The following is a 22,403-nucleotide window of genomic DNA, read 5'->3' as shown; positions in this document are numbered from 1 at the left end:
TTTCTAATGAGATCGCGGTGACAGATCTAATGTATGGGTAAGAGAATTGGACTCTAACCGCCAGTCAAAGGAGGAGCACTGAGGAAGCAGAGATGAGACTTCTAAGCCCTCTAGATCTTTACAAATTCATAGATTGGATAAAAAATAGGGAAATAAGGAATGAACTGGGTGTTAAAAGCATATTTCAGAAAACAGGGGAGTACAGCAAGAAATTATATGACACATTCAAAGGATAACAAAAGACCTAATACCTAAAATGGTACGCAAATATACACCTCAAGGGAAAGGGAATGTCGGGCCTCCTAAGAAGACATGGAAATATCAGGTGCAGTCTACATGAAATTGGAACAGGCAGTGATGATTATGATGAATTCTTGTATGATGACGATTACAAATGTGGATCGAAGAAATAGTCTCCACATTAGACCAGGTGTAACAAAGAGCCCTGCTCTCGCTCATTCACGAGTGTCATTCTTTCTCACCCAATGGCACACTTCCCCCTCTATCACAGCATGCTGAATGGGAAGATGGTGATGAGTTTTGGGGGGGGGGGGGGCTGTGAAAGTGCGGCATGTGGCATGAGGCTTTGTTTCATTCATGTTTCTCAATAACATAGAGCATAAACAAGAATAATTATCATTTAATTCTTTTTGGCGTGTTGAAGATTAATAAAAATGTCTAGCACGAACTGTCAGCATACGCACTGACGTAGAGCGTTTCACAGATTTTCGTCACACGGGTTGCCGTGTAATCGTGACTTACTTTGATTTAGAATCTAAAGTCACCTTTCGCACACATAAGTTGGTCGACACATTAATACCACGATTGCAACCTGTGGATATGTGAGAGCTCTTCCCGAGTAAACAATGTAGAACTCCTTTAAGGTAATACAGTTCGTCTATTGCGTAGGAATTACATTGCAGATCTATCAGTTGCAAAACATATGCACAGGGGCGCTTTCAACTGAAATGGCAAACCGTCTTGAAAACGGCTGAAAATCGGATATACGATTGCAAGTCTCCTCAAAAGTTTAGGAAGTTCTTCCTGCAACTCTTTCAGCACATCGATAGATTGTTCAAAATTCGCTTTTCTTTTAACGCGGGTGTTCCGGAATGGATGGTATTCCTCGTCAGAAGTTGTCCCTTCTGCAATGCGATTTTCTTTTTAAATTCATCCACTTTCTCCATGAAATCGGAAATAAGTTGCTTGTCATCGAGCAGTGTTCTACTAAGAGCAGTCTGCAGACAACGCCATTAAAAATACAATCTTGCATTCCTTTTTACTTCAGAAATTTAGCAGTAGCAAGCCTTAAATCGAAAACTTGTTACAGGCATGTCCTTTGACTTAATAAACGGACTTTTTTGTAGTATATGATTTCACCATACTCTTCGTTCGTTTCCATCAAAAACCATTGCAACTGACGAAGTTATAGTAAGTGTGATTTCAACTCGTCTGTCGATGTTATAATTTTTAGCTCCTCGTCGTCAACTAAGTCTTTAAATTCTTTCTGTCTGGTGTTGCAATACCGTTTCACAGCAAATCTGAGTTCCCTGTCAACTGTACGTCTACATTATATATATTTGCAGTTATCATCCTTCTCCTCTGTATCCCTTTTCACTTTTAAAGGATTGTGACGATAGATGCCTAAAGTGCCGTTTTGACGCAAATAGTCATTGGATCCGCGAACTTCCTCTATACCTCGAACAAACACAGAACGATTAACCGCGAAGATGTCGAAAGACATGACGGTCAAATTGAGCCGCGCCAAATGAGGGAACATAATCTTACATTGTACTGCTAAATGAAATCTTTGTTTGTCCATACTTGTAATAGTTGGTTATGAGAACTTTGGCTGTTTCATAGGAAATGAAAATTAAAAAACCTGCAGCCGTCTCTTCTGATTCTAATTTATTTACACAATCAGTTTCGCTGTTCCATTACACCGTCTTACGGCCAGTGCGTAAGAAATATTAATGACAACGCACTCACGTTAACGAACTCACTAGTAAAAAGACGGTTCAAAGGAATTAACAGCAAATATTTGCCAACAGCCAGACTGCAGTCATTGTTATACTAAAAACTAATATATACATCGGAGATCAGAAACATATATCAACCTAGTGTACCTAAGAGGTCTCATACTTAATAGAAATAACTACAATATAAAATTTATGTAACACCCTGTAATGAATTTTCAATATGCGAACAGTATTAATATAAAAATACAAGAGATAGATATAACTGTAATAAGATCAATAAGTCAAAAATCTGTGGGTCAATGGGTGGATGGAAATATCTCGCAACAGAATTCTCCCTCCCACCTCCCCTCCCAAAAGGATCGAACAAAGCATAGACGAAGAGAGTGATGTTGGGACAGACCGAGCCTCGGACCGCAAGCAGGCAGTACAGTGTGCAGGAGTAGTTTCGCACGCCTTGGTCGACCTTGCTTTAGACTAAGGCGTTGGATTTCAGCAAAGAGAACCACGAAATTGGGGCCTCCGTCCATGCAATGTACTAGCCTCAGCGGTCTGAGGAAACGCAAGTGTGCTTTGTCGTTTCATCCACGTGTTTAAACTAATTCAAATCCCAACCGTCTTGTTACCACATTGGTCAGTAGCGTATGGACGCCATTGTAGCACTTAACGAAATTCATTTATTATGCAGTCAATGACGGGACCTCCATCAACCTCCCAAGCACTCGGAAACCATGCATAGAGATTCTTTGAACCTCGCCAGCGACTTACACTGAGGTGTCAAAATTCATGGAGTACCACCTAAAATAGTGTCGGATCTCCTTTTGCCCGACGTAGTGCTGGAACTCGTCGTGGTATCGACTCAGAAAGTCTTTGGAAGTTCCCTGCAGAAATATTGAGCCACGCTACCTCTATAGCCAGCCATAATTCCGAAAGTGTATCTGGTGAAGAATTTTGTGCACGAACTGACCTCTCGATTGTGTCCCTTAAATGTTCGATGGGTTAAATGTAGGGTGATATGGAAGGCAAAATTATTTGCTCGAACTGTCCAGAATGTTCTTCAAACCAGTCACGAAAAATCGCGGCTCTGTGACACGCCGCATTGTCATCCGCAAGAATTCCTTCCTTGTTTGGCAGCATTAAGTCCATGAATATCTGCTGACGGTCTCCAAGTAGCCGAACATAACCATCTTCAATCAATGATCAGTTTAGTTCGACCAGAGGAGGCAGTGTATTCCATGTAAACACTGTCTACACAACTACGTCCCACCACCAGCTTTCACTGCTATTTGTTGACAACTTGGGTCCATGGCTTCGTGGGGTCTGTGCCACACTCGTACTCTACCATCAGCTCCTACAATTGAAATCGGGGCCACGGTTTTCCAGTCCTTTATGGTCACAAATACAGGGAGCGAAAGGCTACTTACAATTTGTACAGAAACCAGATTGCAGTTATACGAGTCGAGGGGCATGAAAGGGAAGCAGTGGTTGGGAAGGGAGTGAGACAGGGTTGTAACCTTTCCCCGATGTTATTCATCCGTATATTGTCTAAGCAGTAACAGAAACAAAGTAAAAATTCGGAGGAGGTATTAAAATCTATGGAGAAGAAACAAAAACTTTGAGGTTCGCCCCGATGACATTGTAATTCTGTCAGAGACAGCAAAGGACTTCAAAGAGCAGTTGAACGGAATGGACAGTGTCTTGAAAGGAGGATATAAGATGAACATCAACAAAAGCAAACCGAGAATAATGGAATGTATTCGAATTAAGTCTGGTGATGCTGAGGGGATGAGATTAGGAAATGAGACACTTAAAGTATTAAAGGAGTTTTGGTATTTGGGGAGGAAAATAACTGCTGATGGTCGAAGTAGAGAGGATATAAAATGTAGACTGGTAATGACAAGGAAAGCGTTTCTGAAGATGAGAAATTTGTTAACATCGAGTATAGATTTAGGTGTCAGTAAGCCGTTTCTGAAAGTATTTGTGTGGAGTGTGGCCATGAATGGAATTGAAACATGGACGATCAACAGTTTGGACAAGAAGAGAACAGAAGCTTTCGAAATGTGGTGCTACAGAAGAATGCTGAATATTAGATGTGTAGATGACATAACTAATGAGGAGGTATTGCACAGAATTGGAAAGAGGAGGAGTTTATGGCACAACTTGACAAGAAAAAGGAACCGCTTGGTAGGACATGTTCTGAGGTATCAAAGGGTCGCAAATTTAGCATTGGAGGACAGCGTGGAGGGTAAAAATCGTAGAGAGAGACCAAGAGATGAACACACTAAGCAGATTCAGAAGGATGTAAGTACTGGGAGATGAAGAAGCTTGCACAGGATAGAGTAGCATGGAAAGCTGCATCAAACCAGTCTCAGGACTGAAGACCACAACAACAACATTGGTCACAAGCCCAGAAGAGGCACTGCAGGCGATGTAGTGCTACGACCAAAGTCACTTGCGTTGGCTGTTTCTTGTTATAGCCCATTAACGCCAAATTTCATCGTACTGTTCTAATGAGAAAGTTCGTCGTATGTCCCACATTGATTTCCGCGGTTATTTCACGCAGTGCTGCTTGTTTGTTAGTAATAACATCTGTAAGCGAACGCCACGGCCTGGGTTGTTGACTGAAGACCGTCAGCCACTGTGTTGTCCGCAGTGAGAGGTATTCTAGGCAGACTTTTGACACTGAGAATCTTCGAATACTATATTCCCTAACGATTTCAGGTCTGTTAATTTCTGTCGAGCGGCGATAATCGCGTCGGACACCTTTTCACATGAATCGCTTGAATAAAAATGGCAGCTCCGCCAATGCACTGCCCCGTAGGACCCTCAATATTCTCTTTCCGCCAGTCCCCTCTCTGGGTTTACGAGTGGAATTTCTTTAGAAATAATACGATAGTTGGAACTTAAATAGCGGCAACTATTTATTTACAGCTCACACAAAATAGATACGTGTTTCAAAGTTTTACTGACCTTCAAAGTAGTTACCAGCATTCTGTACAACCCGTTGCCAGCGATGTGGGAGTCCTAGAATACTCTTAGCAGTGCCGGTTGCGTTGACAGTTCGAGCGGCGCGGTCTACTGCCCGAATTTGTAGCATTTCTGAAGCGAATGCCGTGAAGTGTTTCCTTCAGTTTAGAAATAGAGTTGAATTCTCGAGGGGTAAAGTCAGGGGAGTGCAGTAGGTGGTATATCACTTAGCAGCCCCATCAGTCTAACAAATCCGTAACAGCTTGCTCTGTAGGTGCTTGATCATTGTCCTGCAAAATGATGGTCAGGTCCCGCGTATAGTGTCATCACTTCTGTCTCTTTGCTGTTCATTTTTGGAACACAACATACGACCACCTTAGAGACAGATTTGTTTGACTGATGGGGCTGCTAAGTGCTATTCCACCAACGGCACTCCCCTGACTTGAACCCTCGTGACTTCAACTCGATTTCTATACAGAAGGAAACACTTCACGGCATTCGCTTCAGAACTGCTACAAATTTGTTCGGCAATAGACAGCGCCGCTCGAACTGTCAACACAAATGGCACTGCTAAGAGTGTCCTAGATCTTCCACATTGCTGGCAACGGGTTGTATACAATGCTGGTGACTACATTGAAGGTCAGTAAAACTTTGAAACACGTATCTGTTTTGTGCGAGCTGTAAATAAATAGTTGCCGCTATTAAAGTTTCGACCCTCGTATGTTTTAGTCTACACACCCACTTGGCAAGCGAGCATAACGACTACGTGCCAGAGGATGGGCTGAGGATCGTAGTGACACCTAAACCGGTAGCCAGAAGGCAAAATAAAAGAAATTGCCACTGTAGACTAAAACGCATATTATTTCTAAAGTGTATTGATCGCTGTTCCAACAGACATTATGTATAAAATACAGAATTCCTTTACCATTCGTAGTGTTGACAGCTTAGTTTCCAAATTCTCTGAAACTTAACAGCCGATCACATCTGAGACGCCACCTCAGAACTTCAACTTGTCACAGGCTCCTCCTCTTTCCTTCCTAACTCTGAGGGGAGCCCGTGACAAGTTGAAGTTCTGAGGTGTCGTGTTCACTTGGTGTAATTAGTACTCGCCTTCCAGAGGAAGGCAGAAAGATGTTTGAAAGCTCAGTGCATCATACGATTATTACTTGACACATATATGAAGGACTTATATCAATAGTGGTACAAGTCAATTACCTCCTCTTTTCTGTCTATAATGCTTCTGACATTAATGATCCAAACAAACAAAGAAAGGTTCATCTCTAGCAAGAAGCCATGTGCTTTAATATGTCTGGTATCTCAACTGCAGATTTTTCAGCGGTCGTTTAACATTAGGACTCTGTATTTCAAAGTGAACAAAAATGGACTTGTACCACTGTTGAGATTAGCCCTTCATATATATGTTGCCTGTATACAACACTCCTGGAAATTGAAATAAGAACACCGTGAATTCATTGTCCCAGGAAGGGGAAACTTTATTGACACATTCCTGGGGTCAGATACATCACATGATCACACTGACAGAACCACAGGCACATAGACACAGGCAACAGAGCATGCACAATGTCGGCATTAGTACAGTGTATATCCACCTTTGGCAGCAATGCAGGGTGCTATTCTCCCATGGAGACGATCGTAGAGATGCTGGATGTAGTCCTGTGGAACGGCTTGCCATGCCATTTCCACCTGGCGCCTCAGTTGGACCAGCGTTCGTGCTGGACGTGCAGACCGCGTGAGACGACGCTTCATCCAGTCCCAAACATGCTCAATGGGGGACAGATCCGGAGATCTTGCTGGCCAGGGTAGTTGACTTACACCTTCTAGAGCACGTTGGGTGGCACGGGATACATGCGGACGTGCATTGTCCTGTTGGAACAGCAAGTTCCCTTGCCGGTCTAGGAATGGTAGAACGATGTGTTCGATGACGGTTTGGATGTACCGTGCACTATTCAGTGTCCCCTCGACGATCACCAGAGGTGCACGGGCAGTGTAGGAGATCGCTCCCCACATCATGATGCCAGGTGTTGGCCCTGTGTGCCTCGGTCGTATGCAGTCCTGATTGTGGCGCTCACCTGCACGGCGCCAAACACGCATACGACCATCATTGGCACCAAGGCAGAAGCGACTCTCATCGCTGAAGACGACACGTCTCCATTCGTCCCTCCATTCACGCCTGTCGCGACACCACTGGAGGCCGGCTGCACGATGTTGGGGCGTGAGTGGAAGACGGCCTAACGGTGTGCGGGACCTAGCCCAGCTTCATGGAGACGGTTGCGAATGGTCCTCGCCGATACCCCAGGAGCAACAGTGTCCCTAATTTGCTGGGAAGTGGTGGTGCGGTCCCCTACGGCACTGCGTAGGATCCTACAGTCTTGGCGTGCATCCGTGCGTCGCTGCGGTCCGGTCCCACGTCGACGGGCACGTGCACCTTCCGCCGACCACTGGCGACAACGTCGATGTACTGTGGAGACCTCACGCCCCACGTGTTGAGCAATTTGGCGGTACGTCCACCCGGCCTCCCGCATGCCCACTATACGCCCTCGCTCAAAGTCTGTCAACTGCACATACGGTTCACGTCCACGCTGTCGCGGCATGCTACCAGCGTTAAAGACTGCGATGGAGCTCCGTATGCCACGGCAAACTGGCTGACACTGACGGCGGCGGTGCACAAATGCTGCGCAGCTAGCGCCATTCGACGGCCAACACCGCGGTTCCTCTTGTGTCTGCTGTGCCGTGCGTGTGATCATTGCTTGTACAGCCCTCTCGCAGTGTCCGGAGCAAGTATGGTGGGTCTGACACACCGGTGTCAATGTGTTCTTTTTTCCATTTCCAGGAGTGTATAAAATATTACTTCCACAAAATTTCTCCTAGTTGTTGAAAAATCAGCCAATAAAGTAAACTCGTCTCCAAAACTGGTTGTTCATGATGTTACCCTAATTTAAGATAATAACATTGTAAGTGTCACACAAATCCAACAGCTTCCATGAAAACTCTGACATGATAGCAAATCCGGCAGTATGTCACATAGCTCTGAATAAACCCTGACATTAAATTAACCAAAGTAATACGATCAAGGAGTGAGCAAATCGAATACCACAGACTAACACAAGAATGCCTAAATGCATGTCATACCTTCCCACCGTAAAACAGATGCAGTTCTGAGGGGACAAACGAGAACAGAAGCCGAGAGCAGAGCCGTGTAAACTAGAAGGTCCTACGGTAAGGGACACCCACATCGCCCGCCGACCGCCAAGACCACCTCCCAGCCCATGTTAAAAGGCAGAGCCCTCTAGAAGAACAGTATAGATGTTATGAATACACTAAAGGGGCCACGCCAGTTGCAAGTTTTAGCGTGAGACTATACGCGTCTCTTTTACGTTGCAAACATTACAAACATTGCCCCACCACGAAAAGTATAACGTTTCTCATTGGATAGACAGAATTTTTGTAGGTGGAGCTTAAGGTTAACATTGAGACCCTGATTGGTCAGTTGAAAACACAGCCAGATACCCTTTTTTTAACCAACTTCGGTAAACTGTAGTAAGGAGAAGTTAGGAGGGAGTTGCTTCCGAGATGGCGAGCTGTATGGAGCTGCGCCGCCCACCACCGCTGACGCTGCCTAACCACTGACAAGGTAATGAAAGCACGCGATGCCGCATATGAACGCATAAGGCTTCACTCACAACTGCAGAAGTCTCATATGTTACATTACCTTTTTGCGTAATACTAGTGTCGATCGTCAATTAAAGCTCATGGTATTCGCATTTGCTACTTAAAGTAAAAATCTGAAGCGCAATGATTTCTCTGTTATATAATTATTGAGAAGCCATATCAGCCAATGTAATGTACGTCAAGTTAAATAAGTAATTAAAGATAATTGAGGGTCACTGTAGACCATTTTTGATACTTTTCTCTATTATGAAACTTAATTTAAACCCAGATTATAGATGCGATCTGGCATAGGCATCCCATTCAGGGAATATTCGTTCACATTTTTGTTGAACATAGTTGGTTTTTATCATCCTGCATTAAAATATTTCCTTTCATCAATAGCGCAGTTTATAAACAATGTTTTGTGAGTAGAATAAAAATTCCAATGGTAAACTTAACTGCTTTTTCGTCGTTATTTTACCAGCTAACTAAAAATAGGAAAGCCTTGAACCTCTTCCACTAAATTTAGTTAGTATTAAGATTCTTTTACAGGGAGTGCAGTGGAGCAGACGCTGAAATCATTAAGTATTTGATTGTATCATCGCTAGTCTCACTGAACTCTTCTGAACTCTACATTTCATGTGTGGTCTGGCGTCTCCTTACCAGCAACAGGTCCCAGGTTCAAACTAGTCAATTCCCTAAAAAACACGCTCAGAGCGCCGTTCCGTGAAAGTGGTAGGGAGACATGACTTAGAACAAACAGACACCACGCAGAATGTTAGAACATATAACCTAAAAGACGCAATTCTGTAGTGGTCGATCCAAATTTATTATAAATTGGTGTGTCTGTTACAATACACGAATCACGAACATTCAAAGATGCTTGATTGACTTTTCACATAAGCTGGTTAGCCATTTTTCTCCGATGTTTCTCAGTGGTAGAAGGATTAGCCGTTGATGGTAGTTCAACGCTTCCAGGTTGCGGCCCATTGTGTTCTCTCTACAACAATCATTCGCGGGGGGCTTCAAAATAGTTGAGAGTCACCCTACACTACCCTCTGTCAGTATAAAAACACTGACCTAAAAGAAAAAAATCTGAGAAGTAAATTATAATATAAGTAAACTGAATGGTTCAACATAACGAGCTCAACCTGAAGTTCTTCGATCATCAGCAATGAAACTGTTCTGCAGCCGCAGAATATGCAGCACCAGTATGGGAGGCGTCTATCTATTGTCAACAAGTAGATGTCGCTTTAAATGATATTGTCAGGATTGTCCCCGAACTGAGCAAATAAATCTGTTTAGTCCAAAACTAATGAATGGCTGGTGAGGATTATGAAGTTTGAAAATACTTCATACAACCAAACTGTGTAGGAAAACACAAATGGTAGCACTTCTAAAGCCTGGCAAAGAGTAGACTGAGCCAAAAAATGTTAACCAGCACTTAAATAAGTTATTTGAAAGAATTATACTTTCAAGAATAGCAGCCAAAATAGACACAAAATTTTTCGCTAAAGAATCTGTATTCAGACAACGGAAAGCGTGTTGTACTCGAATACTACATCTGATTCAACACAGTGAAGACGGTTTTATAATGAATTTGATAACGGGTGCTGTCTTTGTTTACATTTCTGTTGCCTGCGATACAGTAAACCACCAGCGGTTCCTCATGAAAGTCTACGAAACAACAATAGACGTTCGACTGACTTAGATGTTGAGAGGCATGTAACAAAATTGAAGATTCTACGTAAGGTTCCAAGGGAGGATAAGTAGGTGAGGAAACCAAAAGAAGTGATTACCACAAAGGAGTGCTCTTTTCTGTGTTTCGTACAATATATACACAAATAACCAAGCACACCGCACGGAAATAGAGATATTCACACATGCAGACGACACTGCCATCTCTGTTCAAGAAAAAAATATCTAAAGATGTTGAAAGGAAAGTGAGACAAGCTTTGCATAACCTGTAAAATTACGATGAAAAATGTCACATACGAGATAATCCAGAAAAGAGACAAGTGAGTGCATTCCACATGCTTAATAGAGAAGTCACATGTCATTTTGAAATAAAACTGAGAGGGGTTAGACTATAACAACGCACAAAACCAAGATGCTTAGTAGTCACCCTAGATGGTATATTGTCGCTTAAAAAACGCTGCACCTACGTAAGAGGATAAATTTTTGCAAAAAACAACAATGTTATGTGCAAACTGACTAGTTCAACAACCGAAAGTTCTTCAATCATCAGCAGCGTGTTTTGCAGCCTGAGAATATGCTGTACCAGTATGGAAGGCATCGGGCCACTCCAAACAAGTACGTGTCACTTTAAGTGGGACTGTGACGATTGTCACCGCATGTGTGAGGCATCCTATCGATAAGATTTACCCACTTGTGGCCATTGCACCACGAAATGTCAGAGGTAAGGCCGGTGAAATAGAGAGAAAAAAGCAGCAAATCGACTCTTGGCACTTAGTGTATGGTCACCATTTCGTCTTTTGTCATGCCGGCCGAAGTGGCCGTGCGGTTCTAGGCGCCACAGTCTGGAACCGCGCTGCCGCTACGGTCGCAGGTTCGAATCCTGCCTCTGGCATGGATGTGTGTGATGTTCTTAGGTTAGTTAGGTTTAAGTAGTTCTAAGTTCTAGGGGACTGATGACCTCAGAAGTTAAGTCCCATAGTGCTCAGAGGCATTTGAAACATTTTTTCTTTTGTCAAGGAAGATCTTTATCCAACAGACCGTACTGCTACAAGGCCGACATGACACCAGCCACCTATCTTTATGATTGGCCACTCTGAAAATACAAACCCACAGCCCAAAGAGTAAATCACACAAGGGCAACAACTACTAGGACTTCTGTGAAGATGACGAGCGCTAACGTGAAGAAACACAGACGATTGTACATTTGCTCACGTGCCGAGGCATTGAGCTTTTCTGCAGAGCGGAAGATCTGTTTTTGTGCAGTGACAAGGCCAGTAAAGCGATTTTAGATGTTCTCGCCAGGATACGGAATGTTACGGAAGTGTAAGACGGTTCGACGTAATTTGTTGCCTTCCCTGCATTAACATATGTTGAAATAAACATCCTGGTTCTTGTTCATGGATAAACTGAAGGAGTGGGATAAAGTCACATCCATAATGCATTCATAATACTACAGCACCACCTCTGGCTGAACTGCATGCTCCACACACAGCGGGATTGAAGTTTCTTCTGGGAAACTGACTGAGACAGATCTGCATTCACTGACTGCAAAAATTTCCTTCGGGTCTGAAATCGACAAGGAATTAATGATAGATCACAGCAATAAGTCGTCCTTCTTTGCAGGTTTTATTTGGCTTACCTAGATTTCGGAAAGGCAAACCTACGTTTCTAGCATTTGTAAACTTAGAGAAAGCTTTTGACAATGTTGGCTCGAATACTCTCTTTCAAATTCTGAAGGTGGCAGGGGTAAAATACAGGGAGCGAAAGGCTATTTACATTTTGTACAGAAAACAGGCGGCAGTTATAAGAGTCGAGGGGCATGAAAGGGAGGCAGTGGTTGGGAAGGGAGTAAGACAGGGTTGTAGCCTCTCCACGATGTTATTCAATCTGTATATTGAGCAAGCAGTAAAGGAAAGAAAACAGAATTTCGGAGTAGGTATTAAAGTCCATGGGGAAGAAATAAAAACTTTGAGGATCGCCGATGACATTGTAATTCTGTCAGAGACAGCAAACGACTTGGAAGAGCAGTTGAATGGAATGGGCAGTGTCTTTAAAGGAGGATATAAGGTGAACATCAACAAAAGCAAAACGACGATAATGGAATGTAGTCGAATTAAGTCGTGTGATGCTGACGAAATTAGATTAGGAAATGACACACTTAAAGTAGTAAAGGAGTTTTGCTATTTGGGGAGCAAATAAACTGATGATGGTCGAAGTAGAGAGGATATAAAATGTAGACTGGCAATGGCAAGGAAAGCGTTTCTGAAGAAGAGAAATTTGTTAACATCGAGTATAGATTTAAGTGTCAGGAAGACATTTCTGAAAGTATTTGTATGGAGTGTAGCCATGTATGGAAGTGAAACATGGACGATAAATAATTTGGACAAGAAGAGAATAGAAGCTTTCGAAATGTGGTGCTACAGAAGAATGCCGAAGCTTAGATGGGTAGATCACATAACTAATGAGGAAGTACTGAATAGGATTGGGGAGAAGAGAAGTTTGTGGCAAAACTTGACCAGAAGAAGGGATCGGTTGGTAGGACATGTTCTGGGGCATCAAGGCATCACCAATTTAGTATTGGAGGGCGGTGTGGAGGGTAAAAATCGTAGAGGGAGACCAAGAGATGAATAAAGCAGATTCAGAAGGATGTAGGTTGCAGTAGGTACTGTGAGACGAAGAAGCTTGCAAAGGATAGAGTAGCATGGACAGCTGCATCAAACCAGTCTCAGGACTGAAGACCACAACAACAACAACATCTAGATTTCGGCTGGTGCCCAGACATTATCAATTCATTAATTCATAGTATCGATGCTAGTCAGTTCTCTGTTGTCTGGGAATCTGTCACAGATCTTTCAGAATTATCGTATCAGTATAGTAGTCTTGAGAAAACTGTGATAGGTTACCAGACAACAGGGAACTGACATGCATTGATAGTAAGAAATAGTGCATCGATAATGGCTAGGCACTAGCCGAAATCTAGATTTTCCAAAAAAAAACCTGCAAAATGTAAAAAAAGGACGACTGATTGCTGTGCTCTATCATTTTCAAATCATATTACGGCCGCTGAGTACACCTACGTTCCTATAGCAAGGTAACCTAATCGACAAGGAGTGATATTTCCAGTCACATTTGGTTTGTATCTTTTTACTTCCTTTGTCCATACGCCTTGTTACATGCCTGAGAGAAGCAGACCGTTCTTGGACAGTCCGTCTTGATACACGAACAACTTGATTCGCTGTGTGGTCATGACTACGTCCAGATGCGATAGTTCCTTTCTGTCAGTCTGAGACGTCTCCATGTCGACCAGTTTTTGTGTGCTGAGTTCATACAAATGATTGGCAAATGCACACCACTTTATTGGCATGACTCAGGTCGGCAGAGGAGGGCTATACGATAGCATCGTTAACAGTTACACAGCGCTCCAAATCTATCATTTTAAGAATATTAGTTCATTTATCCAACTCCTACGTGAACTTGAGCCGTTTCATGTGGTTGGCTTAGTTTGAGGAGGGTCACAAGACAGTGATTCTGGGACCATTCTTAACACATTCCGGTTCGTATGACTGTGAACGTTCCGTTCCCACTGCCAGCGTAATCGCTGGGATCATTGTTCACTAGCTGCACAGTCACGACCTTATCCTGGGGATTAAATATACGAAGAGGGCCAGAGTGTGTATGATAGCACGTCGTGAACCATTTTCTGATACAGGCAGCAAAGTTTTTCATCTGTAACAAGTCATCTTGGTTTCGGCAACGTACTATAATCTGCCAACGGCTCAATTCACTCAGCGACAGTTTCTCTATATATCGAATGTGATGCGGTAGTGTTCGGCTAAGACTCTATTCACGTTCGATGCAGGGAAGGAAATTAGGGTTTAGCGTCCCATAGAAGAGCAAGTCAGTAGAAACGGAGTAAAAGTTCGGCTTGTATAAAGAATGTTGAAGGAATCTGGCCATCTCCTTAACAGGAAACTGAGGAAAACCAGAATCTCGATGAATGAACGCGGATTTGAAACACACCGTCCTCCTGAAAACGATTCAAGACTCATACTAGTGAGCCACTCCACATCACTGCATATCCTTTTGGCACTATCTGTTTTTGCTAGTCTCTTCCTCATTCAGTGAAAGTTGTTTTCTTCAGTAAGTCTAGACCACTTGAACATACAGGAGTAGGACAAAAATATGGAAACACCGCGAGAAATAAATGCTTGCACATTAATATACACTCCTGGAAATGGAAAAAAGAACACATTGACACCGGTGTGTCAGACCCACCATACTTGCTCCGGACACTGCGAGAGGGCTGTACAAGCAATGATCACACACACGGCACAGTGGACACACCAGGAACCGCGGTGTTGGCCGTCGAATGGCGCTAGCTTCGCAGCATTTGTGCACCGCCGCCGTCAGTGTCAGCCAGTTTGCCGTGGCATACGGAGCGCCATCGCAGTCTTTAACACTGGTAGCATGCCGCGACAGCGTGGACGTGAACCGTATGTGCAGCTGACGGACTTTGAGCGAGGGCGTATAGTGGGCATGCGGGAGGCCGGGTGGACGTACCGCCGAATTGCTCAACACGTGGGGCGTGAGGTCTCCACAGTACATCGATGTTGTCGCCAGTGGTCGGCGGAAGGTGCACGTGCCCGTCGACCTGGGACCGGACCGCAGCGACGCACTGATGCACGCCAAGACCGTAGGATCCTACGCAGTGCCGTAGGGGACCGCACCGCCACTTCCCAGCAAATTAGGGACACTGTTACTCCTGGGGTATCGGCGAGGACAATTCGCGACCGTCTCCATGAAGCTGGGCTACGGTCCCGCACACCGTTAGGCCGTCTTCCGCTCACGCCCCAACATCGTGCAGCCCGCCTCCAGTGGTGTCGCGACAGGCGTGAATGGAGCGACCAATGGAGACGTGTCGTCTTCAGCGATGAGAGTCGCTTCTGCCTTGGTGCCAATGATGGTCGTATGCGTGTTTGGCGCCGTGCAGGTGAGCGCCACAATCAGGACTGCATACGACCGAGGCACACAGGGCCAACACCCGGCATCATGGTGTGGGGAGCGATCTCCTACATGGCCGTACACCTCTGGTGATCGTCGAGGGGACACTGAATAGTGCACGGTACATCCAAACCGTCATCGAACCCATCGTTCTACCATTCCTAGACCGGCAAGGGAACTTGCTGTTCCAACAGGACAATGCACGTCCGCATGTATCCCGTGCCACCCAACGTGCTCTAGAAGGTGTAAGTCAACTACCCTGGCCAGCAAGATCTCCGGACCTGTCCCCCATTGAGCATGTTTGGGACTGGATGAAGCGTCGTCTCACGCGGTCTGCACGTCCAGAACGAACGCTGGTCCAACTGAGGCGCCAGGTGGAAATGGCATGGCAAGCCGTTCCACAGGACTACATCCAGCATCTCTACTATCGTCTCCATGGGAAAATAGCAGCCTGAATTGCTGCGAAAGGTGGATATACACTGTACTAGTGCCGACATTGTGCATGCTCTGTTGCCTGTGTCTATGTGCCTGTGGTTCTGTCAGTGTGATCATGTGATGTATCTGACCCCAGGAATGTGTCAATAAAGTTTCCCCTTCCTGGGACAATGAATTCATGGTGTTCTTATTTCAATTTCCAGGAGTGTAGATGCCAGCCAAGTCTGCAGGTGGCTCTTTTCTATTTGAACACCAACGGCACCTTTGCAAAGCACTCGATATGTTGCAAGTGTCATTTGCGGTCGGAACAGTGTTCTCTGTAGTTGTGATTGCATTCCGTCAGAATCAAGTGACTTCGAACGCTGGCAAATTGTTGTTGATCGTGTTGTGAGTGCTTCCTGAACCAAGGTGTTTGGTGTTTCAATAGGAACCATATCGAAGACTTATACCGCGTACACGGGAATCCGAGAAACATCGTCTGCTAAGTCACAACACGAACAAAAGTGTGTGTTGAGTCGTCGTAATGGGCGGTAGTTGAAGAGGATTGTAGCGAAAAATAAAGAGACGACAGCAGGAAAATGTCACACTCGCGAACCCAGTCAGCATCAAAACTGTACAAAGGGAATTACTTTTGAATACATCCTGAGAGAAGATAGTGATCAATGTTATTACTAATAGTTACTATTAAAATCAGCCTTTATCACAAATTTATTTATTCTGGTGACCAGTTTCGAATACGCCTGTGGCCATCTCCACACCAAAATTCTGTATTACCTGGAGCCTCCTTCTCGTTACCAGAATAAATAAATTTGTGATCAAGACTGATTTTAATAGTAACCATTAGTACAAATAGAGCGCGAGAATCTTGTAATTGCAGGCGGAGCTAGAATTTCAAAACCTCACATTAGTGCTGGAAATGTCCCATCTCTCTTGGCTAGTACAGTTACCAGATCTCAATATTATTCAGTCTTTGTGGACTGCTTCGAAGAGAAGGATGGGTGACCGCTATCCATTTCGGGAATGGTTAGCTGAACGTGCCACTATTTTGCAGGGAGAAAGGTATATGAATTCCTTAAAAGCCTTAAACGAACTGTATTTTTCCATTCCGAGACGACTGGAAGCTCTTTTGAATGCCAACGGTTTTCCTGCAGCTTGTAACGCATAACATTGTTTCCTTGTGTTTTTGTCCAACTCCTGTATATTTCGGGACGACAGTGGTTCAATCTCAGTTTTCCCGTGGTTTCTATAAATTCTTTAAGGCAATTGCGGGAAGGTTCCTATAAAAAAGACACGTCCAATAATATGCCCTCCAATCCTTCTGCTATCCGAGCTTGTGCTCCCTCTGTGTTGACTTGCAAGTCGAGAGGACCTTACGTCATAACCTTCATTTCTGGTTTCCTGTAGAAAGCGGATATCCTACATACGTACGCCTGTATGGACAACAATCGTTATCTGCTACTTAGGGAACTTCTTCGAAGCCAACTTTGACAATTCTACAGGGTGAGTCAGTATCTATTGTCACCTAGAATAACTCCAAAAGTATGATAGCAGCTGAAAAGTTTGTGCGACAAATGTTGCATGAGACAATGGCGGCCATACTATGACTTTGGTTTTTTGTTGCTATGTGATGTCGCGTCCGAGATATAAAGGTCAAATACGGTATTTTTAATTGGATGCTATAGCTTGGTACTTCTTTTCTGATAGCAGCTATCGAGAAGAATCCAATGATGTGCAACAGTAAGGTCTTTGAAGGTCAACTATGGTCAAAAAGGTGCCATGAACGTCCATTTACAGAAGGCGTTCGAAGTGATGACCATTGGCATCAATGCAGTGCTGCAGTCTGTTTGCCATGGATTGAGTGGTATTCCTTATCACTTCGGCACTTATCGGAGCACATGCTCTGACAATTCTCTCTCGTATATCGTGCAAATAGTACATATTCGCCAAATATGTCGTATCCATCTAACGTGCCATTGGCATGTTAGAAATACAGGACTAAAAGAAACGGTGAGGCTAGTATAGTCAAATCAAGCAAATGTGAATGATGTATTCCTTCGAAGAAGAAGTCGATAGGCTTCTCATTTACGGAGAACGTCAACGAAATTCAGTGAGAGCTAGAGACTTAAACGCTGAAAGATATCCTCAACGTACTCGCTCTACATGTCGTACATTAAAATATGTGTGTGATAAATTGAGAACAACTGGATCTTTAAAGCATCCGAAACATATGCGGCAAAGGAAAGTTACTAACGAAGAAACGGAAATTGGTACTCATGCCGCTGTGGTTCGAGATCCTTGTGTTAGTTCGCGTCAAATCGCAAGGGAATCTGGCATTAGCCAGAGTAGTGTTGTTCGTGTTCTGCATCGCCATAAACATCACCCTTACCATATCAGTCTCCACCAAGAATTAACTGGTACTGATTGTAGGCATCGCACTGAATTCTGCCCATGGGCTCAACTTCATGTTGAAAGGGATGAGACATTTATTAATTTGATTTTATTTAGAGACTAGGCTACATTCACGAACCATGGAAATGTTAATTTGCGTAACGTGCATTATTGGGCAACTCAAAATCCATGTTGGCTGCGGCACGTTGCACACCAAAAACCGTAGTCGGTGAATGTATGGTGTGGGATTCTGGAGGACAAAATTATAGACTCCTACTTCATCCAAGGAAACCTTAATGGTAGAAAGTACACCACATTCCTGCAAGAAACATTAGATCTGTTATTTGAACGAGAAACAGAAAGTGGTATCAACACGTTGGGTTCCGGCACATTTTTCGCTGATGGCTAGAAATAATTTGCAGAGACAATTCCCATACCGTTGAATTTGACGCGGAGGAGATGTGTCGTGGCCGGCTCGTTCGCCAGAGTTGACGCCTCTTGATTTTTTTCTTATGGGAATTCGCAAAAGCCCAACGACCTTGCCGCCGTGGTAACACCGGTTCCCGTCAGATCACCGAAGTTAAGCGCTGTCGGGCTGGGCTAGCACTTGGATGGGTGACCGTCAGGCCTGCCGAGCGTCGTTGGCAAGTGGGATGCACTCAGCCCTTGTGAGGCAAACTGAGGAGCTACTATGGGAACTTGTCGTAAGGACTATGGGACCAAACTGCTTAGGTCATCGGACCCTAGGCTTACGCACTACTTAATTCAACTTAAACTAACTAATGCTAAGGACAACACACACACCCATGCCCGAGGGAGGACTCGAACCTCTGACGGAGGGAACCAAGCGAGCCGCGACAAGATGCCTTAGATCGCACGACCACCCCGCGCGGCGAGGAGCCAATTGATTGAAAGGTAGTGGCTCGGGTGAAGGAAATTGACACACGGCCGGGAGAGCGGTATACTGACCTCATGCCCATCCATACCCGCATTCAGTGACACCTTCAGCTGACAATGACACGGTTGCCGGTCAGTACCGTTGGGCCTTCATGGCCTGTTAGGGAGGAGTTTTTTTAGCTTTTAGTTGCGTAAAGGACAGTGTTTATATAGACGTTCCATCTACATCTGAAGATATGCGAGAGAGAACTGTCAGAGCATGTGCTTCGATAATTGCCGATGTGATAAGGAATACCACTCAATCCATGATGAAAAGAATGCAGCACTGCATTGATATCCATGGTCATCAATTCGAACACCTTCTGTAAATGGATTTTTAAGCCACCTTTCTGACCTTCCTTGACATTCAAACACCTTACTGTTCCACATCACTAGATTCATCTTGATGCCAAACTATAGCATCCAATTAAAAAAAAAAACAAATAAAAAAACGAAGTGGACCTTCATGTCTCTGAAGGAACACCACCTAGCAACAGAAAACCAACGTCATATCATGGCCCCCGTTGTCCCATGCAACTTTTGCCCCACAAACTTTTCAGGTCCTGCCATACTTTCGGAGTTATTCTTGGTGGCAATAGTTAGTGACTGACCCTGTATACATTTTTTATAGCCTTCTTGCGTATTGAGCGAGTGTTTCATCCAGCATAATCTCATACAAACAGTGTTTCGTTTTTATACTCCTTATTTAAAGAGAAAGGTTGGCGGAATACACAATTTCCAGTCATCTCTTTTCTTTCATACTACAGACAAACAATTCTCTTCCGCATATATTTAAAATTAAAGAGTCTATATCAGAAAATTATTTTCCCAGAGACAGCACTGTAGTTAAACAAACATGCGCAATTTACCGTGCACGGAGACAGGAGAATTATCATAGCTCTTCTATGTTTAAAAAATTCCTCACGGAGGAAATTAACACATATATTTTTTCCGTCGGTGTACTTCGTAACGTAGTCATTCATCACTGGACAAATGTCAGTTCTTCGATCCGGGTATCCTTTACCGTTTATTTACTGTTCCTCACATGACACAAAAAATTGTGAAATAGCAACTCGTACCTACAATTTCGTGACGCGGCACTCATTGACCACGGCTATTGTGGTGTCTTTCCCAAACACAACTGCGTGGTTAACAGTCCCATTAAAACTAAGACGTCATTCATTACAAAGCAGCTCGTTGCAGTCTCACTCCGCTGAGTCGGAAGAGGCGTTTCCACTAATTCGTTTTTCTTTCTGTGTTGCTATTTCTATAGCTTTCCTAGGGGCTTTGTAAAAGACAGCATCAAACCCACACCCATAGGTAAATGAGCTATCTAGCGCCGACCAACGGTCGGTGTTAGCGGCTTTCTGACCGAATGTCGACCTGACCTACCCTCCTGCTGTCTCATTGCAGACGTGGACCGAACAGTGGCACAGCTTAATGTCAGTACAAAGTGAGGTGTGGCTGTAAAAATTTCGAATGTTGTTTTTATGGAAAATCGTCGCTTGGAGTGCTCTTTTTAACTTGACGAGTTTTTCGTTGATATTTTTAATTTACATTCATATAATGTACTGCAAAAGTAATTTCTGTAGATTCCTCGAGCGCTTGTTAAATTGCGAAAATATTCACTATGTGATCAAAAGTATCCGTACAACTGGTTGAAAATGACTTACAGGTTCGTGCCGCCCTCCATCGGTAATGCTGGAAATCAGTATGGTGTTAGACCACCCTTAGCCTTGATGACAGCCTCCACTCTCGCACGCATACGTTCAGTCAGGTATTGGAAGGTTTCTTGGGGAATGGCAGCCCATTCTCCACGGAGTGCGGCACTGAAGACAGGTACTGATGTCGATCTGTGAGACCTGGCACGAAGTCAGCGTTCCAAAACATCCCAAAGGTGTTCTAGAGGATTCAGGTCATGACTTTGTGCAGGCCAGTCAATCACAGGGATGTTATTGTCGTCCAACCACTCCGTCACAGGCCGTGCATTATAAACAGGTGCTGGATCGTTTTGAAAGATGCAACTTCCATCCCCGAATTGCTCTTCAACAGTGAGAAGTAAGAATGTGCGTAAAATGTCAATATAGGACTGTGCTGTGATAGTGTCACGCAAAACAACAAACGTTGCAAACCCCCTCCATGAAAAATACGACCACGTCATAACACCACAGCCTCAAAATTTCATTGTTGGCACTACAGACGCTGGCAGATAACGTTCACCGGGCATTCGCCATACTCATACCATGCCATCGGATAGCCGCATTGTGTATCGTGATTCGTCACTCCACATAACGTTTTTCCACTGTTCAATCGCCCAATGTTTACGCTCCTTACACCAAGCGAGGTGTCGTTTGGCATTTACTGGGATGATGTTATAAGACTCCTGTCCGCTACTGCTGTACCATAACCTCGAAGTTGGAGACAGTTTGTGAAATAAAACAATCTTATTAAGATAATTATGGTATAACGCAACAGAACAGTGTTACCCTCTGAGAGGAATTTTGCTAGGTTGACCGTGTTGTACCTAACGGAAATGGCTTATCGGAAATGAAAGTCAGAATTACGTAAATATTCGAACAGTAACAAACAATATTTTTGCCTAGCTATACTGTTTAAAGAATAAGTAAAACGGTCGCCAGCCTAATTAGGCAACAGAAAAATTCACGTTCTCGTTTAAGAAAGTGGTTATGAGTAACTTTAACGGATAAACACAACCTATACTTGGTCACACGTGAGTGCAATGAACTCTGACACATACATTTACATTTACGGTAAGATTGAAGCTAGCAGCTAGAGCAGCACATACTAATTGCATAAATGTAACAAATAACGAAACACACTACTTTCAGTGATTATTCATACTGAATGGTAGTTATAACGTTATTATTACTATTCACTACAGATTCATTAGTTGGACATAGGTTAAGTGTGTCTCTGTTAAATACTTTACTATTTAAAATGAAAGTTAATTGGAATCCACTAACAGGTTGCTTCTCTCTGTCTTTCGAATAAAGATATTATTGTTTTCATAAATAGTGGTAAAGGATAACCCGTGGATCTTATTACACTATTAATATGCACTTTCAATACCCGAAAGAAACAAGTGCTTAGCAATCATGAACATATAATTTTCTACTATTGCTGATTTCCACTTTTACTACAGTGAAACGCAATGTTGACAGATTTGCAAGAAACTGGCTCATCTTTTAGAATTTTCTACAGGCAGCATTGTGATCATTTACTAAGGAAAACTTTATAAGCCTCAGTCTGAAGCACTTTTAACTTTGAAGTTGGCAACAACACTTTAATAAGCAGTTTTAATAGGAAAACTAT

At 43.7% G+C, this 22,403-nt stretch overlaps 1 pseudogene; it reads left to right on the top strand.

The window, feature by feature from the left end:
* Positions 1 to 18,663: 18,663 nt before the first annotated feature.
* LOC126268310 (5S ribosomal RNA) lies at positions 18,664 to 18,781 on the top strand (annotated as a pseudogene).
* The last annotated feature ends 3,622 nt before the right edge of the window (positions 18,782 to 22,403 follow it).

The sequence above is a fragment of the Schistocerca gregaria genome, chromosome 4 (genome assembly GCF_023897955.1).
Source record: "Schistocerca gregaria isolate iqSchGreg1 chromosome 4, iqSchGreg1.2, whole genome shotgun sequence".
Lineage (NCBI taxonomy): Eukaryota > Metazoa > Arthropoda > Insecta > Orthoptera > Acrididae > Schistocerca > Schistocerca gregaria.
The sequence above is the reverse complement of the archived record's forward strand: the minus strand, read 5'-3'. Positions and strand labels throughout refer to the sequence as shown.